We start from the raw sequence: 20406 nt of genomic DNA, 5'->3' as shown, positions 1-20406 counted from the left end.
ACACCACTGTGCATATGTAAAGTGTAGAGCTTGTCGGACTGTGTCCTTGTGAGCAGTGGGTTTCACTGATACTGTGTGTTCAGCAATCGCAGATGTCTGTTTGACTACCCATTCCACATGGTGCTACATAACCAGGTGATTTAGTACTGTGGACAAATGACATACATCCAAAGATGCTGGTTAGCAACTGCTTCATATAAACCGCAGACATCCCAATGGGACATATCCGCCACTGTATTTCCAATATAACACCACCAGAACATGTTGATTACCTATGTATTCATTTAACCATGTTGTCTTCATAGGTGGGAATGCCATAGTTTACATATCCTACTTGACGTTGTGTGTGTGCCATTAGTATGTGTTCCACAGGTCGCACATCTGTTCCGCTGTACAGTAGCGGTGCTCCTCATTCTGTTGCTGGCAGATTGAGTGCTGTGTACGCCGGTGTTGGCACGACGGTCCGGCTTTGTATGTGGAATGTCAACTGTAGTCCCTATGTGTATTTCCTGTGTTATGCCTTACCGCTGCTATGTCATTTACCCGGTTTGCAGTTGTGGGTGCCATCCTGGCCATACGGGTGTCCATCCATGACAATTGCCTACTGGACACTAGTATAGGGCTGTACACATTCCACACCTACATTTAGCATTCTCCGTGTATGGTTTGCATTATTAGCGGAGAGTAAGGCAGGTGCTACGACACATCCTCCCACGGGCGGGAGAAAGGATTGCCTGCGAAACAACACCGAAAGCACAGAGTCTACATACCCAGAATCCCTTGACTGCAACAATTGACAGTACCCATTACACATCCGTCATGTGTGCTGGACTGTGATGTGGACGCAGTTCTATGGACCCGGTACCCTGGGTATTTCTGTGCATCTGTGCTGCATTACATGGACAGCTATCAGCAACATTAAACACGCTATGTGCATATGTGTACCTGTGACGACAATGAGTTCAGTTAGGTGATGAAAGAAGGCGGCATTCCTGTCTTTAGACAAATTTTTGGGTCCTACAATGGACACCACTGTGCATATGTAAAGTTTAGAGCTTGTCGGACTGTGTCCTTGTGAGCAGTGGGTTTCACTGATACTGTGTGTTCAGCAATCGCGGATGTCTGTTAGACTACCCATTCCACATGGTGCTACATAACCAGGTGATTTAGTACTGTGGACAAATGACATACATCCAAAGATGCTGGTTAGCAACTGCTTCATATAAACCGCAGACATCCCAATGGGACATATCCGTCACTGTATTTCCAATATAACACCACCGAAACATGTTGATTACCTATGTATTCATTTAACCATGTTGTCTTCATAGGTGGGAATGCCATAGTTTACATATCCTACGTGACGTGTGTGTGCCATTAGTATGTGTTCCACAGGTCGCACATCTGTTCCGCTGTATGGTAGCAGGTGCTCCTCAGTCTGTTGCTGGCAGATTGAGTGCTGTGTACGCCGGTGTTGGCACGGCGGTCCGACTTTGTATGTGGAATGTCAACTGCAGTCCCTATGTGTATTTCCTGTCTTATGCCTTACCGCGGCTGTGTAATTTACCCAGGTTTGCGGTTGTGGGTGGCATCTTGGGCATACGGTTGTCCATCCATGACAATTGCCTACTGGACACTAGTATAGGGCTGTACACATTTCACACCTGCATTTAGCATTCTCCAGTGGATGGTTTGCATCATTAGCGGATAGTATGGCAGGTGCTACACACACATCCTCCCACGGGCGGACAAAGGATTGGCTGAAGCAACACCAAGCCCAGAGTCTACATACCCAGAATCCCTTGACTGCAACAATCGACAGTACCCATTACACATCCTTCATGTGTGGGGACTGTGATGTGGACGCAGTTCTATGGACCCGGTACCCTGGGTATTTCTGTGCATCTGTGCTGCATTACATGGACAGCTATCATCAACATTAAACACGCTTGTGCATATGTGTACCTGTGACGACAATGAGTTCAGGTACGTATTGAAAGAAGACGTGAATCTGGTATGATGTCAATTTTTGGGTCCGACAATGGACACCACTGTGCATATTTAAAGTGTAGAGCTTGTCGGACTGTGTCCTTGTGAGCAGTGGGTTTCACTGATGCTGTGTGTTCAGCAATCGCGGATGTGTGCTTGACTACCCATACTGTGTAGTGCTACAGGAACCATGTCTTCCGACACCAGAACCCAATGCTATACATCCAATGTTGCAGGTTAACAACCACTTTCATACCATACCCAGAGGTCACGATTGGGAGGTATTGCCACTTTATTATCGGAACAACACCCCCAGACTGTGTACATCACGGGAACTTTAGGCCAGTCTTACCGCCATTTGCAATTGTAATTAGCAGACACGTGTCAATACATGTATGATAAGACATATTGTCATGCAGAAGTTGATCTATGTTATTTGGACATTGGCTTCTGCTTTTGGCATCCGTTGCTGTGAGTGTTGCCAGTTACCATACACATTGCTTGCTCAGAGGCAGACTACACAATTCTGCACACTACTGTGGTCTCCTTTAAGGACCCTGAGCCAGTGGTCGACAGTACGGCAGCCACTGCATCAATCACATTTGCCATCTACCAGTACCTACAGGACTGCATGAGCCAGTCATTCACTTACCCAACTGTGGTTCATTGTACCAATGCCAAGCATCCAGTGTGGTGTACCCCAGCCATACACAGGATGTACAACACGAGGAGGTGGCTACTACAAGGTGGAGCAGACACCTTGTGAGGTATGACACCCTTGGTCATCATATGTGTAGAGTTACACACTGTCATGAAATTGTCCAGGGCACATTCCACAGATATACCTACATGGACCTGGCTAACAATCATACCACCTTCAGTTGCTATGCTCGACACCTGGGAGCTCACTCCCACATATGCTCTGACTGGGTTCACATAGAGGTGGGGTTTACTCAACATACACACATTGCCAACATACAGGCTGACAAGTCCAGTGAGGACATCTCCACACCCTCCCCCACACATGAGGAGATGTGTGTACCAGTGGTTTGTGGTCACCAAATGTTCTGTGACACACAGGTGGGACATGCTCTCTCCAGGGTAGTGGACATAGCATCCATGAGACCAGCTGGTGACCCCGCTGTGTACTCCACTATCTCATTTATGAATTGGACCCACAGTTAGGACAGCTATTTCTTTGTAGCCTCACCTCAGGTAGGGTACCCAGGTTGTGTCACATGGCAACTGTAGTCCCACGCCACAAGGCCAATACCTCCACTGAGGCTGGTTATTACTGTCCCATTACCCTGAGGAGACCTAACTGCAAAGACATGGTGAGGGATCATACTGCGGCTCGTACATGACTGCATAGGGGACATACATACTTTGCATCACACACGGTTTGTCTTGTTCAGGAGCGGTTCATGCCTTTAAAGCATGGTTGACATTTTCGGGACAGTCGCCGAGGCCACTGATGGGGGTGTTGCAGTCCATACAGCCTACCTCGACCTGGCAAAGGCCTTCATCACATTACCCCTTTCAGGTATCGTTGATAAACCCATTGGCTGGGATGTGAACACGCACATCACAGAATGTGTTGTAAACTGTCTATGTGACACAACCCACACGGTCATAGTTGCTGGCAGCATGTCAGACCTACTGCCTGTCACAAGTGGTGTCCCATGGGGCCCTTCCATGTCTGCACTCCTGTCATACACCTACATTTTCACGGTACAGGCACACACAGGGGTGCTATGGGCAACAGTGTTTGTAGATGACTGCAAAACAGGTGCCATAGTGGGACAGACATCTGACACAGATATCCTTTGAAGGGGCCTCCCAGGTATGCATATCTGCTGTCAGGGACATGTCCCACAGCTAAATGCGACGTAATGCAACATCATACCTGTGGAGAACTACTAGGTCACCCCTGTCCAGCATATAGGTGGCTGTCCACTCAGCACAGGGGTGATTACCAGGGATCAGGGACAGTGTTTGACGGTCACCATTCATTCCACACACACGCTGCTATCGTGGTTGTGTGGGACTTCTACATTGCCCACCTGTTGGTGCAGGGATTCACATCTACATCAGGCTAGGTCATTGTCTCCTTGTACCCATTACGTGTTACACCTATGATCTACTACATTGCCCCATTCAGACTGTATCTGACCATACACCTACAGCAGCTGGGAAGCCCACATAGGTTGATTGTTGTACAGATGCAGGATGACACCATTTTGTGTAATGCTGCCCCACTTGTAGGACCCCTGCCACATTACGCCACATACCTGCTGTTTAGTGTTGACCTGTGCCTGACATACGAGGCCATGTCAACCCATATGTCATGTGTATGCTTCACCTACTGTATCCGCATCCCTCAGAACCACTAGGGCAGGTGACATTTACCTTGTCACGGTCATTAATGGGATGTGTTTGAGTGACACATATATCACCCAGACACTCATTATGCTGTGGATCTACATCACAGTACATGTGAGACAGACATCCTTCCTAGCCTTGTTCGCAGGTATGTTGTCCATTGGATGGAGAATTGCAGGTATAGGCCAGGGATTACATCATTATCAGTGCTTGACGGAGATACAGCAATATCATGGGTATTTCATCTGAAGCACAGAAGGTTGGCAAAGTCATCCTAACTATGGTGTAGTATTATGGCTGGGCCTGGGACGATGGCCTACCCTGTACCTATGGACGGCTGAACCTATATTCATAGTTTGTCACATTTACAATTGTCTATCCACTATACTCTTTCGCCACTGTATATTTCTGTGGCACATGATTGTCCTCTGTATTACATGCAGGTATGCTGTGTACGCTGCACATACATCACTGTTGATGACAGTGTATCTGTGTCCCTAACACTGTGATACTGAGGACTACCACACATCCTTCACAGCATTACATGCATATGTCCATTCTATTCTTCTTTGGCCTATGCCGGGGTGTTAAGGCAAACATTACTCAAGTCCCTGTTTGTGCATGCTTCATGTTGGTGTTTGACCAGGCTCTGTTGCAGTCATGTGTTGGACAGTAGTGTGTCTGTGTGTTTGCCATGTGTTTTTATTGCCGGTACATCTGTGGGAGGTGTAGTTGGCACATGTTCCTCTTTGCAGGGACACCCATCCTGGGGTTTGTGTCATGCATCTGCACTTGGCACGTGCCATATGTCCTGTACTATTCCCACAGTCGTATGCCTTCATGCACTACTACTGCGTGTTACTGGCTGTGTGTATGTGGTACACATGGACATTGTGATGGTTGGCTTGACCTATTCCCATGCTAGAACGTACACATCTGTCAATTAAGTCTTTTAAATCAAACTGTAACACTCATTCGTATTTTCAAAATGACACTCAATAACACAGGAAGCTGGGATTAATAACATTTTACTACTGTGCAGCAGGAGGCAAAGGAGTATGCAGTAAAAGTTTAGACATTTGTTCAACTCTATACATGTTACATCTGTATGAGCATTCTGTATACTATCATCTTTTGCACACATTAATGATGTGGTCAGTCACAAGGCATTTACATTGCTAGAGTACAGAACATTGTATTCCTACAACAGTGCTCAGGTAATGCTTATTACATGTTTTCCCATGAGGATAGCCCAACCTTGCGAGCCACATATTCACTTAGACTGTACTTCGTAAATTCTGCTCTGTCACGGTTCCAACACTGTTCATATCCAGTCCTCACTCCATGTCCTACTAGGTTCCTGTGTCTCTCTGCTGAGCAGCTGTACTCTGTGTTAGAGCTCACAAGCCTATCCTCCTCAGTGGAAGGATGACAGATATACCTGTACATACATGTATTATTCTGTAACCGAGCAGATGAGTAATGCTGACTGACATACACCTGCTGCACTGGTTACTGCTAGGGTCAGGGTTCAATCACACTGCAGCTACACTACAAGCAATTACATGCATGAGAAGCTGTACTGCCATATTGTCAGGTAGAATAATATGCATTATACACTATTTGCTTCTAAAGTTGCACGTCATATATATGTTTAAATATGTATTTTGCTAACATTCTCCCTCCTTTGATTGCTTCTACTCTATCCAGAAACATATACAACATTATTTCATTCCCTAGCCTCTTCCTCTGTGGAACGCTTAACTAGGCAAGTAATTTGTTGTACATTGCAAGTAGGATTGCATTTTCTATTGACAAATACCACTACAGGTCTTGATACATAGTCTCGGGTACAGGTATGTCGCCAGAGTCCCTGACTAATACTTACATGCACAGTATCCCGCACTAGACACATGCTCCCAATATGAGCAGAACAACACAAATGGCAATCATGATATTCAGTATGACTGACCCCATCCACCCAATGGTTTGTGGAAATGGTTCGCCAGTGGGTTTGGGCCTGGTTCCGCCATGGATGACACCTGCTATATTACCTCTAGGTGGGCGTTGCTTTTGGTCTCTTCATGTGGTAGTTGGACACAGCGATCTTCTTCAGTAAGCGCCAAGACGCACCAATTCTCAGCGCCACGGTGCAGTCGCGGCGCTATTACATTTTGTGACACAACAGTTCTCATTGCATCCAGTTCATCAGTCACATGTTCAAGAGCGGAAAGTCACATTCATCCTTCCTCCGACAGGTTTTGATAACTTCCTCTGTTCCCTGATTGATTTCACTACTCCAGAAGCTGGGAGTGTTCCAGCCCAGGTTGTGACGCTGTCACCAAGTCCATATGAATCGATATTCCTTTATCTCTTGCAGAAGACTGGAATGTCAGAACAGCTTCCATTTCACCCACTGGATTAGTAGGTTTCTCGACTGTGTTCCCAGTTCTTCGAGCTATATGTGTTATAGTTCGCTTCGCACCCACAGGCAATTGTACAGTATGTCATGTGACTGGAGCCAGATAACCCAAATAACAACTGCCGGACCAATTCCCAGGTAACCATTGATATGCTTATTTCCCACAAACAACATAACAATATTCTACTTTACTACTGATGCGGGTTACCTCTGCATGTAACATATTCCTGTCTCTAACAGAGGACTGTTTATACAATTCAGGATGTTTCTGCACATCCTTCAACATTGTTCTCATGATGTTTCAATACAAATTAGGAATGGTGCTACAAGTAGTACTGTGATCTTTGGCTGTTATATGACATTCGTAAGACACAGTTATGTTACAAATACTCCCAACAACTGAAACTGTATCATGTTTATGATAACATACAATTCCTTTTGTGTAACAGGTAAGTACATTGCCACGTTGTCCTGTGATCTCACAGAACCTGTATCAAAGTGTAGATATTCACAAGTCTCAATCTATCCCCAAGGGGACAACATGCATCGGAAGTCCTCCATATGATGTAGGTATGGCAGTACAAACACAGCAATTTAAAGTGTTCCTAGTCTCTATATGCACACGCCATGCCTAGGTATCTGTTGAAGTGTGGAAGACACTCTGTGGCCAGTTCATCACGTATCAGTATTTGTATCCGTGTAGTTATATGCAGGTAAGGTCCCAGAAAATGTAAAGTAAACACAAACATGGTTAATAGGTGTATAATCATTAGGACAGCAAACATAAATGTCTTTGGGGTTGCTTTGTATTGTTATACAGTCTTGGCCGGGTGATTCAGGCTCTTTGGTATATCAGCTACAAGATGTCAATCAGACTTGATATCCTTTACCGGTTTGAGAAATGTGAGGTGGACCCAGGACGACCTCTCTGCAAACTTTACTGCGGTAGGCATTGCCAACAGTACCCGGTACAGACCTTCGCAATGTCCACTTGGCAATAATGTTCTTTGGATAACAGTGACATACACACAGGATACTGGTGTCAGCTATGCGTCCGTCTTCGTTTGCTCTTATCTGTAACAGACTTTAACTGAAGAACAGTGTTACTAGTTAACAATCCTCTCATGTCACCTGCTACTGAGTCATCGACCTCCGGCTCTGCAGGCATGACAGCTTTCCACTCTGGCACATGATATGCCATTCCACATACTACTTCGAAGTGGGTGCAGCACTTTACATTTGGAACTGTTGTCATGCTCAGCAATGCTAGAGGTAGACAGCACATGTAACTCGTCTGGATGTCACCCACCAACCTCCTCTACTTATTTCTCGGTATCCCATTCTACGGCGCCAGCAGTCATGCTGACTGTGGGTTGTACATGCAATTTACATTCATGGTAATACGAACTAATCCCCCAGGTTGCGTGATTGTCTGGTTCACTACATGTGTTCTATTGTCACTGTAGCTTCTTTACAGCATGCCAGATCTAGGTATACTTTATTTTACTGGCACCTTTGCCACTGCTGCTGCATCCGGATTAATGGTTGGGAATGCTTCTACCCATTTTGATTATATATATGTGTAATCGCTAAACAGTATTTGTTCCCTTCACATTTATGCAGATGTATGAACTCCATACAAATAGTACGGAACGGTTATGGTGGTGTAGGTAAACTCACTCCCTTCGGTTTAAATACTCCCTGTGCATGATATCTACTGCAAACGTGACACGCTGCTCATGAGGTTTGTATGTGGTTCGTAATTCCGTATGTTAGGGCTATTGTGTTAACCAAATGTACCATCCCCGCTGTTGAGACATGTCTCTACCCATGGCTCCACAAAGCCGCATATCTGAATACATTAGACGTTAATATTGGCTTTCTCACTGTGGATATGTGCAGTCCGTGTTCAAGGATTGCTCCTCGCCATAACCACGCCGGCTTTTCTGCTTTCGTAGTTGCTGTTTGCATTGTTTGTACAGTTTCTACATCTAAACTGTCTGAGGTTTGTCATTCCTCATTCACACAAACACTTTCCAACTGTGAGGCTGCTTGTTTTGCAGGTGCATGAGCTCATGCCTTACCTTTCCTACTGTTATCCTGTTGCTTTCTATGCCCTGCACATTTACAATTACCTACTTCAGTGGGTAACTGCATGGAGTCTAATGCATTCAAGATCGAATGCGCATGATTAATCGGTTTACCGTGGATGTTATCATTCCCCTATTCTTCCACTGCTGCTCATAAACATGCACTGCACAGACAACAGACTGACTATCGGGACATATGTCCACACATCAGTTTTCCGCTACAGTACAAGCACGTGTTAAAGCTATCTATTCTGCTGCTTGAGCAGACACGTTATGCTGCAGGGTTTGGCCGCCTACAATGTGATTATCAATAACTACTGCATAACCTACTTGATTCGCTCCTGTAGGACTCTGTCTACATGATCCGTACACATTAACTGTCACCTCTGCATCATCTAAGGGTATATCAGTGATATCATGTCTGTGTGTAGTTATTTAATCCATTTCGTATAGGCAACTGTGTGGTGTGCCATACACAGGTGTCGGACGTGACGCTGATAGGTTTCATGTTGTACAACGCTCAATCACCATATGAGGTTGACTCAGTGGTATGGTCAAACATGACAAATGTCTAGCACGGGTCAGGAATGCTATCTTCTCTTGCAGCAGACTGATCGCAACTGCATGAGACATTCTCACAGTGAGAGGGTGGTCTAGTAACATTACGGCCGGGCCTGTACTGCCATGGGTGCTACAACAACTGCTCTGTACACAATGTGGCACTGACCATGCCACAGTGTCCAACTGCAATGAGTAGTCAGCTATGTAGCGTTGCTTACTTCCCTGTTGTTGCATCAAGACTGACGCCATATATCTCCGCTACAATCTACGGTCTGACAACATGTGTTATGATTATTCACGAGACCTACTACAGCTGTTGAGGCTATCAATCGTTCTAGTCTGCAGAACGCTGTTTCTGCTACTGTAATCCAGTGTAGTATGTGTTGTGCTGCCATAGGTGTATTAAAGGTTAAGGCAAACAATACAGCGGATTCCACAGCATTGTTTGGTATCCAGATTTGACAAATGTTAGTCGGCCCAGACAGGACATCATTCCCTTCTTGTTAGTTGGCTTGGGTGCTTATTATATTGCTACCTTCCTATCGCCATGTGATGTTCTACCCTACTTGGATACCAGATATGCCAGGTAATTGACCTGTATTCTCTGTAGTTGCAATTTATGCTTGCTTACTTTATGTCCCTGTTCTGCTGATTATCTCAATAATGCTATTGTATCTTCCATACATTGCTGCTGGGTAGGGGCCGCAAGCAGAATATCATCCAAATAAAGTAGAACTTGACTGGCCCCGCGTGGAGTTAACACCGGAATGTAGCTAGCCATCCCCTGTGAGAATATCGTTGTACTTTCACAGTATCCCCGTGATAGCCGGGTATGGCTGTATCTGTCACCCTGACTGTACATGCAAAGCAATACGGACTATGTGGATGTATAGGTATTGCAAAGGAAGCATAGCTTATATGTACCACGGTAAGATACTTCTGTGGCATGTTCATAGCATTGAATATAGTGTGTGGGTCTGGCACCAACGCTACCCTAAGTATTCTTACATGATTTACAGCTTGTACATACTGTACCATCCGCCATTCCCCTTTGGTTTCCGATCGGGAGATACAGGGGTATTGCATGGTGAATAGCGATTACTTTGTGGATGGGGAATTCTCTATGACTTTACAGATATCTTCTGGTGTCCACGGTCTATACGCCACGGGGTTGGGTCCTGGCCTTCCTGTCCTCCATGAGTGTTCGGTAGTTCAATTAATTGACAGATATCCACACTCTGTTTTAGTACTGTGTTCTTACCGGTGTCCCTAGGTATGTTACGTGTTCGGGATGTGGTTTCAATAGCTTCTGTTACATTTGTTCGTTGTGCTACCTCTGTTGCCACAGGATAACGTGTGGGGACTAGCCTGCCCTCCCGCTTAATATCCTGGATGTGGTATCGGAGGTGGTAGGGGGTTGTGGGGCTATCGGTACTACTGTATTATGATCTTCTCTGTGTAATGTATGATGCTTAGCCATTTGTAGTGTTCTGTTCCCTTCTGTACACTACCTCAGTCCACCGATGTGCATGACGGATACCCAATTGTCGCTGTTTTGTCGCCTGCACATCTTAGGGCTGCCACCTTTTCAAATGCACAATGTGGGACATTAGTGTTCGGAACGTGTAATTTTCCTGGAAAATGCATACCCACGGCCAGTACATAGGACAGGAATTCACGGTTTGCCAGGAGAGCGACCAATTGTTGTAGCATTTCAGTTGCTTATTCTGTTTATTATTATATTTTGCTGTTCCACATACAAATTTACTGTTTTATGCTACCATTTTGATAGATATCTGGGAAATGTTTGTCCTGAGATATCAGGACATTTGCCATTTGTTCGGTTTGTTTACAGGACACGGCTGGCCAAAGAGGGACTGTCCCTCTCAGGGTGGAACAGGTGTTTACCCTGGAACATGTGCATCAAATTTTCAGGGATTACAATGTTTCAGTAACGATATTTTGTGTAATATACCATCAATGTCATATTTATTACCCCATTTTGCTGCGTAACTCACATTATGTGCTCTCTGCGATTGCATATTCTTCACGTCACCCGTCAAACGCGGATCACATGATCTGTTTCTTCAATAATCTCCCATATCCTCTACACGACTGCTACGTACCTTCTGTCATACCACGTGGTGTCTCCTTCCCTGTATCCACTGTAGTGTCTACAATCACTATTTACTCTGCTGTGTGTTCCCCTGACCTATGTTCAGATTTAACAGTATGTGGGTAGGTCTTCGACCCGCTATCACTACTGTTAACAGAAACACAATGTAGTCTGGTCCCTGATCTACAATAGAGACAAAAAGGCAAACACTCCTTACCTGGGCCTCCTGTTTAAGGCTGCACGCTTTTCTTCTTGGGATCCAGTTTCCGCTTTTCAGCCACAGATCAGACAGTAAACAGCCTCTTTACACACAACAATTCAGTCGGAGGTCTTTTCATTCAAGAAGAACCATTTATGCATATTCTCCTGCGTACATGTCTAACCAGCCATGCACTCTGACCTGTAGCTTACCAAGGGAATTCCGGATTACAAGGATCACAATGTGAAATAAGTTGTTAAAACCAGACTGTAGTTATCAGTAGGCTTTTCTAAGTGACAGCCGATAACACAGGAGGCTCGGGTTCGAACAGTTTTAGTAGTGTACACAGGCAGGCTAAATAATATACAGTCCAAGTATGTGAGTTTTGTCTGACTCTATACAGTAAGCAGTTTCTTTATATAGTGTTTACAATCAGCTTTTGCCCACCTTACTGACGTGGTCGGTCACAGGGCATTTCCATCACTATGGTCCGCAATAGTCTATACATACGTGGGTGCTGGGGTCGTGCTTTTAAAATGTTTTCCCATGGGAATAACACAGCCTTGCAAGGCACCTTGTACATTACAGTGTCCTTCTGTGATTGTAGCTGTTTCAAGGACCCTAGACTGTTCCGATACAGTGGACAGTTAATTTCTTAATACGCTGCTTTGTCTCTCTGGTAAGGAGTTGTACTGTTATCTTCGATAGAGCTCACAAGGCCATCCTCCTCTGGGGAAGGAGTGCTGTTATGCATGTACATACATTTATTGTTCTGTAACCCAGCAAATAATTAATGCTGACAGACATGAGCCTGCTGTACTGCTTACTGCCAGGTTCAGAATTCCATCACACTACAGCTTAGCTTCACCAATTACATGCAGGCTTAGTTCTACTGCCATATTGTACGGTACAATTCAATGCATTATATAGTATTTCGAGTCTAAACTGGAACTTCATATGTGTTTCTATATATTTTTCGAACAACATCCATCCTGCCATATGCATGTTGTTCCGTCCTTTACCTTGACTGTGTGTATTTGTCCGTCCGGCAACGCTACTCTCCACATGTGATGTCCCAGCTTCCCCTTCTTTGCCTGTAGCACCCTGTTAGGACGCCCTGTTTGGTAGGCACCTGTTCCGCTATATGTGATCGACTTCACTGCATAGATAATCATCGATGCGGTGGTCCAACGACCCGACTTGTCCACATGTGTACAGTTATGTGCACCGTGTCGTATGCAAACCTATATGGTTTGACGGGTACATACTACATGCGGATGTACACATTCTGCTGACACATTCACATGCAGCCATTTACATATCTGTACCTGCGGTGGGTTGGTGACATGTGGGTAATGATTTGCCCGCTGTGGCATTGCCTAACACAAACATCTTACCACATTTCAGGTATGCACATTGTGTGTGGTTGTATAGCTGCACACGGATGCTAGCAGGTTTGGGTGCAGAGGTATACATGGGTGGGACTGACATGTACAATGAGGCTATTGTGTAGTACATCCGAATGCATGGGTTCTGCTTCTGGATATTACACTTCAACATACGCCATCCAGTGTATGCAACAGAGACGTTGCTGGGTGTGGGATATGTTGCTATGCACATGTTTGCCTGTGTTTGAGGTATCTTGCTTCCTTACTGTTGTTATGTCAACACAGCTACCCGGCTATGTACTCTCACTACTGCTTGTGACCATTATGGTTGGCACCTTTTCCAATGCCCATAGTGGGGCATGTTATGTGGAAACTTTGGAATTTGCAGGACTACACATACCCACGGCTAGTGCAGTTGACAGAACTTCACTTGTTTGCCATACTATGTTTATTCTGTAAGCATTTGGGTTCCTTATTTATTTTCTTATGCCATGTCTGTGTTTCATATAGTAATGTATATGTTTTATGCTACTATTACATGTATATTGCGGGAATTTTCTTGGCAGGATCGGAGGTCATTTTCCATTTTTCTGATTGTTGCAGGGACACAACTGTCCAATCAGGGACTGTCCATGGCACATTGGGACAGCAGGTAACCCTGGTGACCATGCCCATGTCGCTACTGGGGTTTCCACCTTTTCCAGTTTCCGATCTGGGATATTTCCGGACTCACATCTGACTTTACAGGCCGACACATACACACGGTCACTATATAGCATAGAACTTCACTTGTTTGCCTAAATATAAGCTTATTGTTGTGGCAATTTGCTTGCTTATTCTGTTTCTTGTGTCATTTAGGTATTTCTGTTACAGAAATAACCAATTCATGCTACCATTACATTAAATAGGGATATCATTGTGTCCTACAATCGTAGCACATCAGCCATTTCTAATACGTTTTTCGGGACACAACTGGCCATAGAGAGACTGCCCCAACCAAAGTGGGACAGGTGGTGACCTTAGTCGCTGCTCCTATGTCGGTGCGGCGCGCTGACATGCGGCTGTACACCTTCTCTGAGTGTAAACACTGACGGTGCATTGCGGGACGAACGCGGTCTTATGCGTATCCTTTGCTCCTTGGACGGGTACACTTATGCCTTCGTGGCTTGTATTTGCTTCTCCGTTAATTTGGGACGGGTACTATGTTGCATACTGTACGGCGTTTCATTCTGCACGGGACCTGGCTGCTGCCATTACTATTGTGGGCGGACCGTGGCTGTCAGCACATTAGGTTGCTCACCTCATGCCGGCTTAGACACGCCTCCAGACGCATCCTACCTGGGCTCGCTCACGTACACTACGCACGTGTCTGTGATTCCGGTGCACTCTCATTAATATGTATATGGCGCTACTGCGCCGGCTATTCACTGCACCGCCGGCGCAAGCCTTACGCCGGCCTTGCGCCGAGATTCATGAATCCCAGGGATTGTCTTTAAAAGTTGCTTTAATGGAAGTTGGACTTTCTATGGTAGGTTTTTGGACGATATTATTGTTTTGTGCAAAAACAGTGAACATGAACTAAATAGATTTTTGAATTCATTAATAATAGCACTGAATTTTTAGAATTCACTAAAGATATAAATAAAGAAAGTGTGACCTGACCAATTCTTGTTTATTATTTGTTTCACCAAATCAATATCTTGTGTAAAACAAAGAACTAAAGGAAGATGAGATGGCCTCTGGGATGAACAATTATTCAACAAGACTGAATATTCAGAATAATAGGGTCTCCCCCTTCCAGGACGTTCTCTATGAACTTTCATAAACACTTGATCAACCTCAACTGTTGAGTAACCCTGTGTATAAAGGCATCTTTGAGGTAGTCCAACTCACATGAAAAACTCAGTTCATCGCCTGACAGGCGAGACACCCTCATGCCCTGTCCTACGACAACATTAGAAAAAACATGATGTGGGTGCATACTCAAATTATAAACAAGAATTGGTCAGTGTTGTTAGTGGATCAAGAAACAAGTAAGGTAGTAGGCCCTTCCCCCAAGTTTGTCTATAGGAATAGTAAAAATCTGAAACAAATGCTGTGTTATCCTAAGCTTGCACGAACAGCATCTACACCTTTGGGAGGGACACTGAAATGTAGATATTGTCCATATTGTTCATTTGCGGATGAATCAAGATTTATTAAGCATCCTGTCACTGGAAAACTTTGGGAGTTATGTCTGTCAGCTAACTGCAACACGGCTAATTTGGTTTATGTTGCACATTGTGTCAAATGTTTTAATTTTTACATTGGCAAGACTAATAGGAGACTGAGAGATAGGATTTGGGACCATGATTATTGCACTAGGAGAGGTGAATTATTTAGTGCACTTGCAAAGCACACTCTACAGTTAGGAAGGGAACACACTTTTATATTTCAAGTTTTATCTGTTATACATGACAATGGCAGACTAGGACTTATTAGTTACAATACTGAAAATATTGAATTAGAGTGGATTCTGAGACTTGGGGCACACCTCATCATAAAAGGGTCCTCATCCAGGAAAAAAGAGGTCATTGTTCCCCTCTACTCATCACTCATTAGACCCATTATAGAGTACAACGCCCCTTTTGAAATGTACCTCACAAGATATCTGCAGCAGCTGGAAAGGCCACAGAAGTGCATCACAAAGAGGATTACTGGCCTCAAACAAATGCCCTACACTGACCGCCTCAAAAAACTCCAGCTTTACTCTGTAGCATATCACCTACTCTGAGGTGATCTCTACCTAACATATAAAGCTATGTCAAACCCAGAGCCGTTGGACATGCTACACCTAAAGAAATCCCAATCCCTCCAAGCTGCACACTCTAGGGACCTAAACCTTGTCACCACAATAAACAGGACACACTGGAGGGATAGATTCCTGTCCCAGAGACTTCCTATACTCTGGAACAAGCTACCCATCTATGTCAAGCAAAGTTCTTCATTAGCACTCTTCAAGAAAAATCTTGATGTACGGATGGGAAATAGGAAATACACCCCAGGGATTACTTCTGTGACTCTGCTGGACAGTGGCACAGGAGAAATAACTTTCTTGGGTGGCGTAAGCTATGGAACCTTGCTGGCTAGGCTTACGCAGGCCCTTGGGCCGATTGCCTAGTACCAACCTATGAACCTATGAACATATATATATATATATATATATATATATATATATATATATATATATATATATATATATATTTATATATATATACATGGGGCTCAATGATTCAGTCCCTATTAAATCAGCTTTAAGGATGAAGAAACTTAAATGAAAAGGTTAAACATTGTATAGACATATATCTGTGTTGATTTTTATGCTGTATGTAAGTAGCTGTTGCTTTAACCCCTTTTTACTAATTGTTTTTTTAATTGTGTTTTTGGAGGGAATTTTATTGATTAATTGACTGTTGGAGAGTATGTATATAAGGATGCTTTGTTTTTCATTGCAACTATGTCTAATGAAGTGGTTTGTTTTACTGCAAAAGCGCTTACTTTTTGTTCTGTTTTGCAATAAAAGATTTTCTATATCAGTTGCTGTCAGCGTTTACCTTCCAGGTTGGGATTTTTCATTTTGATGGATTTTATTCTGCATGCATTTTCCACAGGAAATGAGATTATTATTAATGCTGTGGGAGACGTATTTAAGGGTGGGGTTGTTTGTACTGATTATTCTGATGAAGTTTCTAATAAAGAAACAAAAGCGCTAAATTCTACTTTGTGTGGATTCCTGACTTCTTTCTGTGGATTTACAGTTTTTCTGACTGGTTAATACTACCACTATAAAAATAGTTTGTACTGAAGAGTTTGCCTTTTATACTTTTTTCACAACCCCTATGGTTCCACCAGAGATATAAGCATTTGTTTGAAATGTGAAGAAATAATTTGATTCTGTCAAAAGGCTTAGGCTTTGCCCATTGGAAGTTACAGTGCAAACTTCCTGAGCTCCATTGGAGTGAATGAGTTAATTGACAGTATTATTTAAGGACCATTCATTTTATCTCCTACTATTACTGTGTATGGAAAAAAGCACTGTGTTAAACTAAACGTTTGTTATAATCCTACTAGAGTATACTGCAAATTCTTTTAATTAACAGTATTACTTAAGGACCAGTACCTAAAGCTGCAATGTTCATTGTCTAGCAACTGTTCTGCAGTGTGTGAGTGACCTGTATATTACTAGGAGTTGTAATATACAAAGTAATTGTGCAAAGGTATGATTACTTTGCACACTGTACCCTAATTCTATCTTTTCACAAAGTACTGTTAAAGTATCTACCACCTAACCTAACTTCAGCGTATCATCCTAAATACTTCAACTTAAATCTTCAGGGGCCTACTATAGTAGTCACTCTCCATCTCATGAATAGTATAACCAGTCCTAGTCTTTCACCTTCTGGAGTCAAGACTCAAAAATCTGCTCTCACCACCAGTCTGATCACATTAGATATTTTAAGACAGTGAAACAACTGATTTATGGTTAGTGAACATTTACAGTTTTGACCAATTGATAGCACAACCTGAAGGAGATGTAAATATTTAAGAAACATGGAGGCAAACCTCTTGCACCAGCCCTCTACTGGCAAGCATCATGCCTCCACAAGACCGCTTCAATCACAATACATCACTAGACCCATAACCTATGCAGAGGCTGTAAAGAAAAAAAATTTCCAAAGCGTCATAGAATATACTGTAAAACAGCCCAGCCTACAGCAAATGTGGCAACAGCTATTCCCTCTCCACTTGCACCCACTGTAAATCTACATAATCCACGCAAAAATCACAAAGAAAGCAGGCCTAAGCTCATAAGGCCTACAAAGTCTGTTTACACACAGGGGAATGTTTCAATCATAGTTAACTCTAGAGTTAGGCATGCAGACCCAACACTCTCAAGACTCAGCAAGAACAGGGAGACTGTAAGATGCTTGTCTGGATCTATGATATCACAAGGGCTCTACGGTCCCTTAAATCGGACAAACATGACATCAGCTTGGTGGTGTCACATATGAGAGTGAATGTTCTGAGACACTCCACTCAGAGGAATATGCAGAGAGACATGACAGAACTTAAAATGCATGTGTTAGATGCAGAAAATACAGAGGTCTTGATTAATATCTTGCCTTCACCAAAAATGATGCCTAGATGCCAAGACAAGATGATTGACTTTAATAACAGATTAAGTAATTAGTGTAATTATAAGGGATCCAGTATGTGTTAGCCTGGGATGCAATGGTAGCTTTGACTTCCTGTTTCACCAGAGATGACTTACATCTCTTATACATGGGCTTCTGTGTATTGGCGAAAGCCTCTGCTGCTCCATAGTGCTTTTTTCATGCAGAGTCCCCCTATTTAGTCATCCAACATAGCAAACACAAACTCAAATTTGAGCAGCGTCATGGTGCATAATGCAGTGCTAGAAGTTGCAGCAAAAATGTGGCATAAGTTGACGTGCTCCTGTAACTCAAACACATTCACATTTGGGTAGTTACTGAGACATGGTTCCAATGCAGCAGCAGCACTTTTCTTTATCAGGGTTTAATGCCTATCATGTCTTCAGGACCTCGCTAACTGTGAGGAGTGTCTGTATTTGTCAGAAACATTAGTGCCTCATGTCAAATTATGAATGACCCTAACTTACAGCTCCTGTAGATCCAAATCACCCTTAACAAATTCATCTATTACCTCGTAGCTGTAGGTCCCTATCAGTATCTCCCAATGAACATGGAAATTGTGTTTATCACCACTTAGGTATTAAACATCAAACCAAATACCTTCTTTTTAGAAGACTTCAATTACCTAATCAATGATTGGCAAACTTACATCTACAAAATTGAACATGGTCAGTTTTTCCTAGAGTTCATTAATACAAATGCACTGGAGCAAGCTGTAAAACTACCCACTAAAGGTTTGAATCTCTTCGACCTGTTTCTTACCAGCCTAGTTTTTGCCTATACCTCACCCTGCTTCTCCTCATCCCTGGTTAAATCTGTCTATAAATCAGTTATTTTATCTGTCAGACCTTGTGGTAACACACCGCCATCAAATAAAATTATCTTTATGGACTTCTTCAGGGCAAATCTACTTCAGCCTATAGGAAAATAAACACAATTCCCAACAATCCCTTTACAAATGGACCCAAATGAGAGGACTACCACATTCACCCATGAATTTTAGCTGCACCTTAACAACTGTATGGAAATGTCATTACCTGTCCCACCTAAATATAATGATAAATTCAGGAAGAAACCTCTCTGGTGGAACTCTTGTATTAATAAATTAAAGAAGAAAAATAATAAAAATCTGTGAAAAATCCCTATCCTCCTACCACAAGACCACATTGAAACATGTTGGAAAGGGACTTAAGGGCATTATTATGAAATATTAAGCAGAGTGTGAACTTAAGGTCACTACAGATACAAAAGAAAACTTCAAATCTTTGAGTTATATCAGGAAATTAAGGAACAATGCCAAATAATGCTCTGAGCTCATCCATAATAATATCATACATTCTGATCCCAGGGATATAGACTGGGATGTAGGGATTTTACTAGACAACTTTAACCACATCTACCCACATTGTTGCCCCACTATCCCTGAAAATTTAGTTCCCACTGAAGTTACCTTGTTATAAGCCTTAAAATTCCTATCAAAGACTAAAAATAATGTTTCCAGGGCACCAGACAAAATATCAGGGTGACTCTCATCAGTACCACATACACTATCTTAGCCGCAGCCTATCCACAGGGTTTATGTATGATGCCAGTGGAATAGCCACAGTGACTCCTCTACACAAGAATGAAAGGCACAGTTGTATTTGACCTCCTATTTTATTTTATTTTTTTTGCAAACACCACACTAGGGATCCAAATTTACACAAATAAATGAACAAGACTTATTGGAGGGATGGGTTCCTAACTCAACGTCCTCCAATCATATTGAAAAAGTTACTACTACAGGTCAAACAAAGTGCTACATAGGTTACCTTTGTAGTTAGACATGATGATTAGATGGCTATTGCAAATTCACACAGGGTTCTCATGTATGGCACTGCTAGATTTGGGAGGTGACCGCTATTCAGTGCTTAAAAAAAAGTGGCAAGATATTTTTAGTGTATCTGCTTAAAGGTGCATATACGAAGGCATCTCTTTATCCTTGTAACTGCTTATCTAGCATTGCACTATGATCCTCTGTTCTTGTGATTGAGATTTGGTGGGGAT

The sequence above is a fragment of the Protopterus annectens genome, chromosome 4.part0, assembly GCF_019279795.1.
Source record: "Protopterus annectens isolate FY-2018-M chromosome 4.part0, PAN1.0, whole genome shotgun sequence".
NCBI classification, from domain to species: Eukaryota; Metazoa; Chordata; order Ceratodontiformes; family Protopteridae; genus Protopterus; species Protopterus annectens.
The sequence above is the reverse complement of the archived record's forward strand: the minus strand, read 5'-3'. Positions refer to the sequence as shown.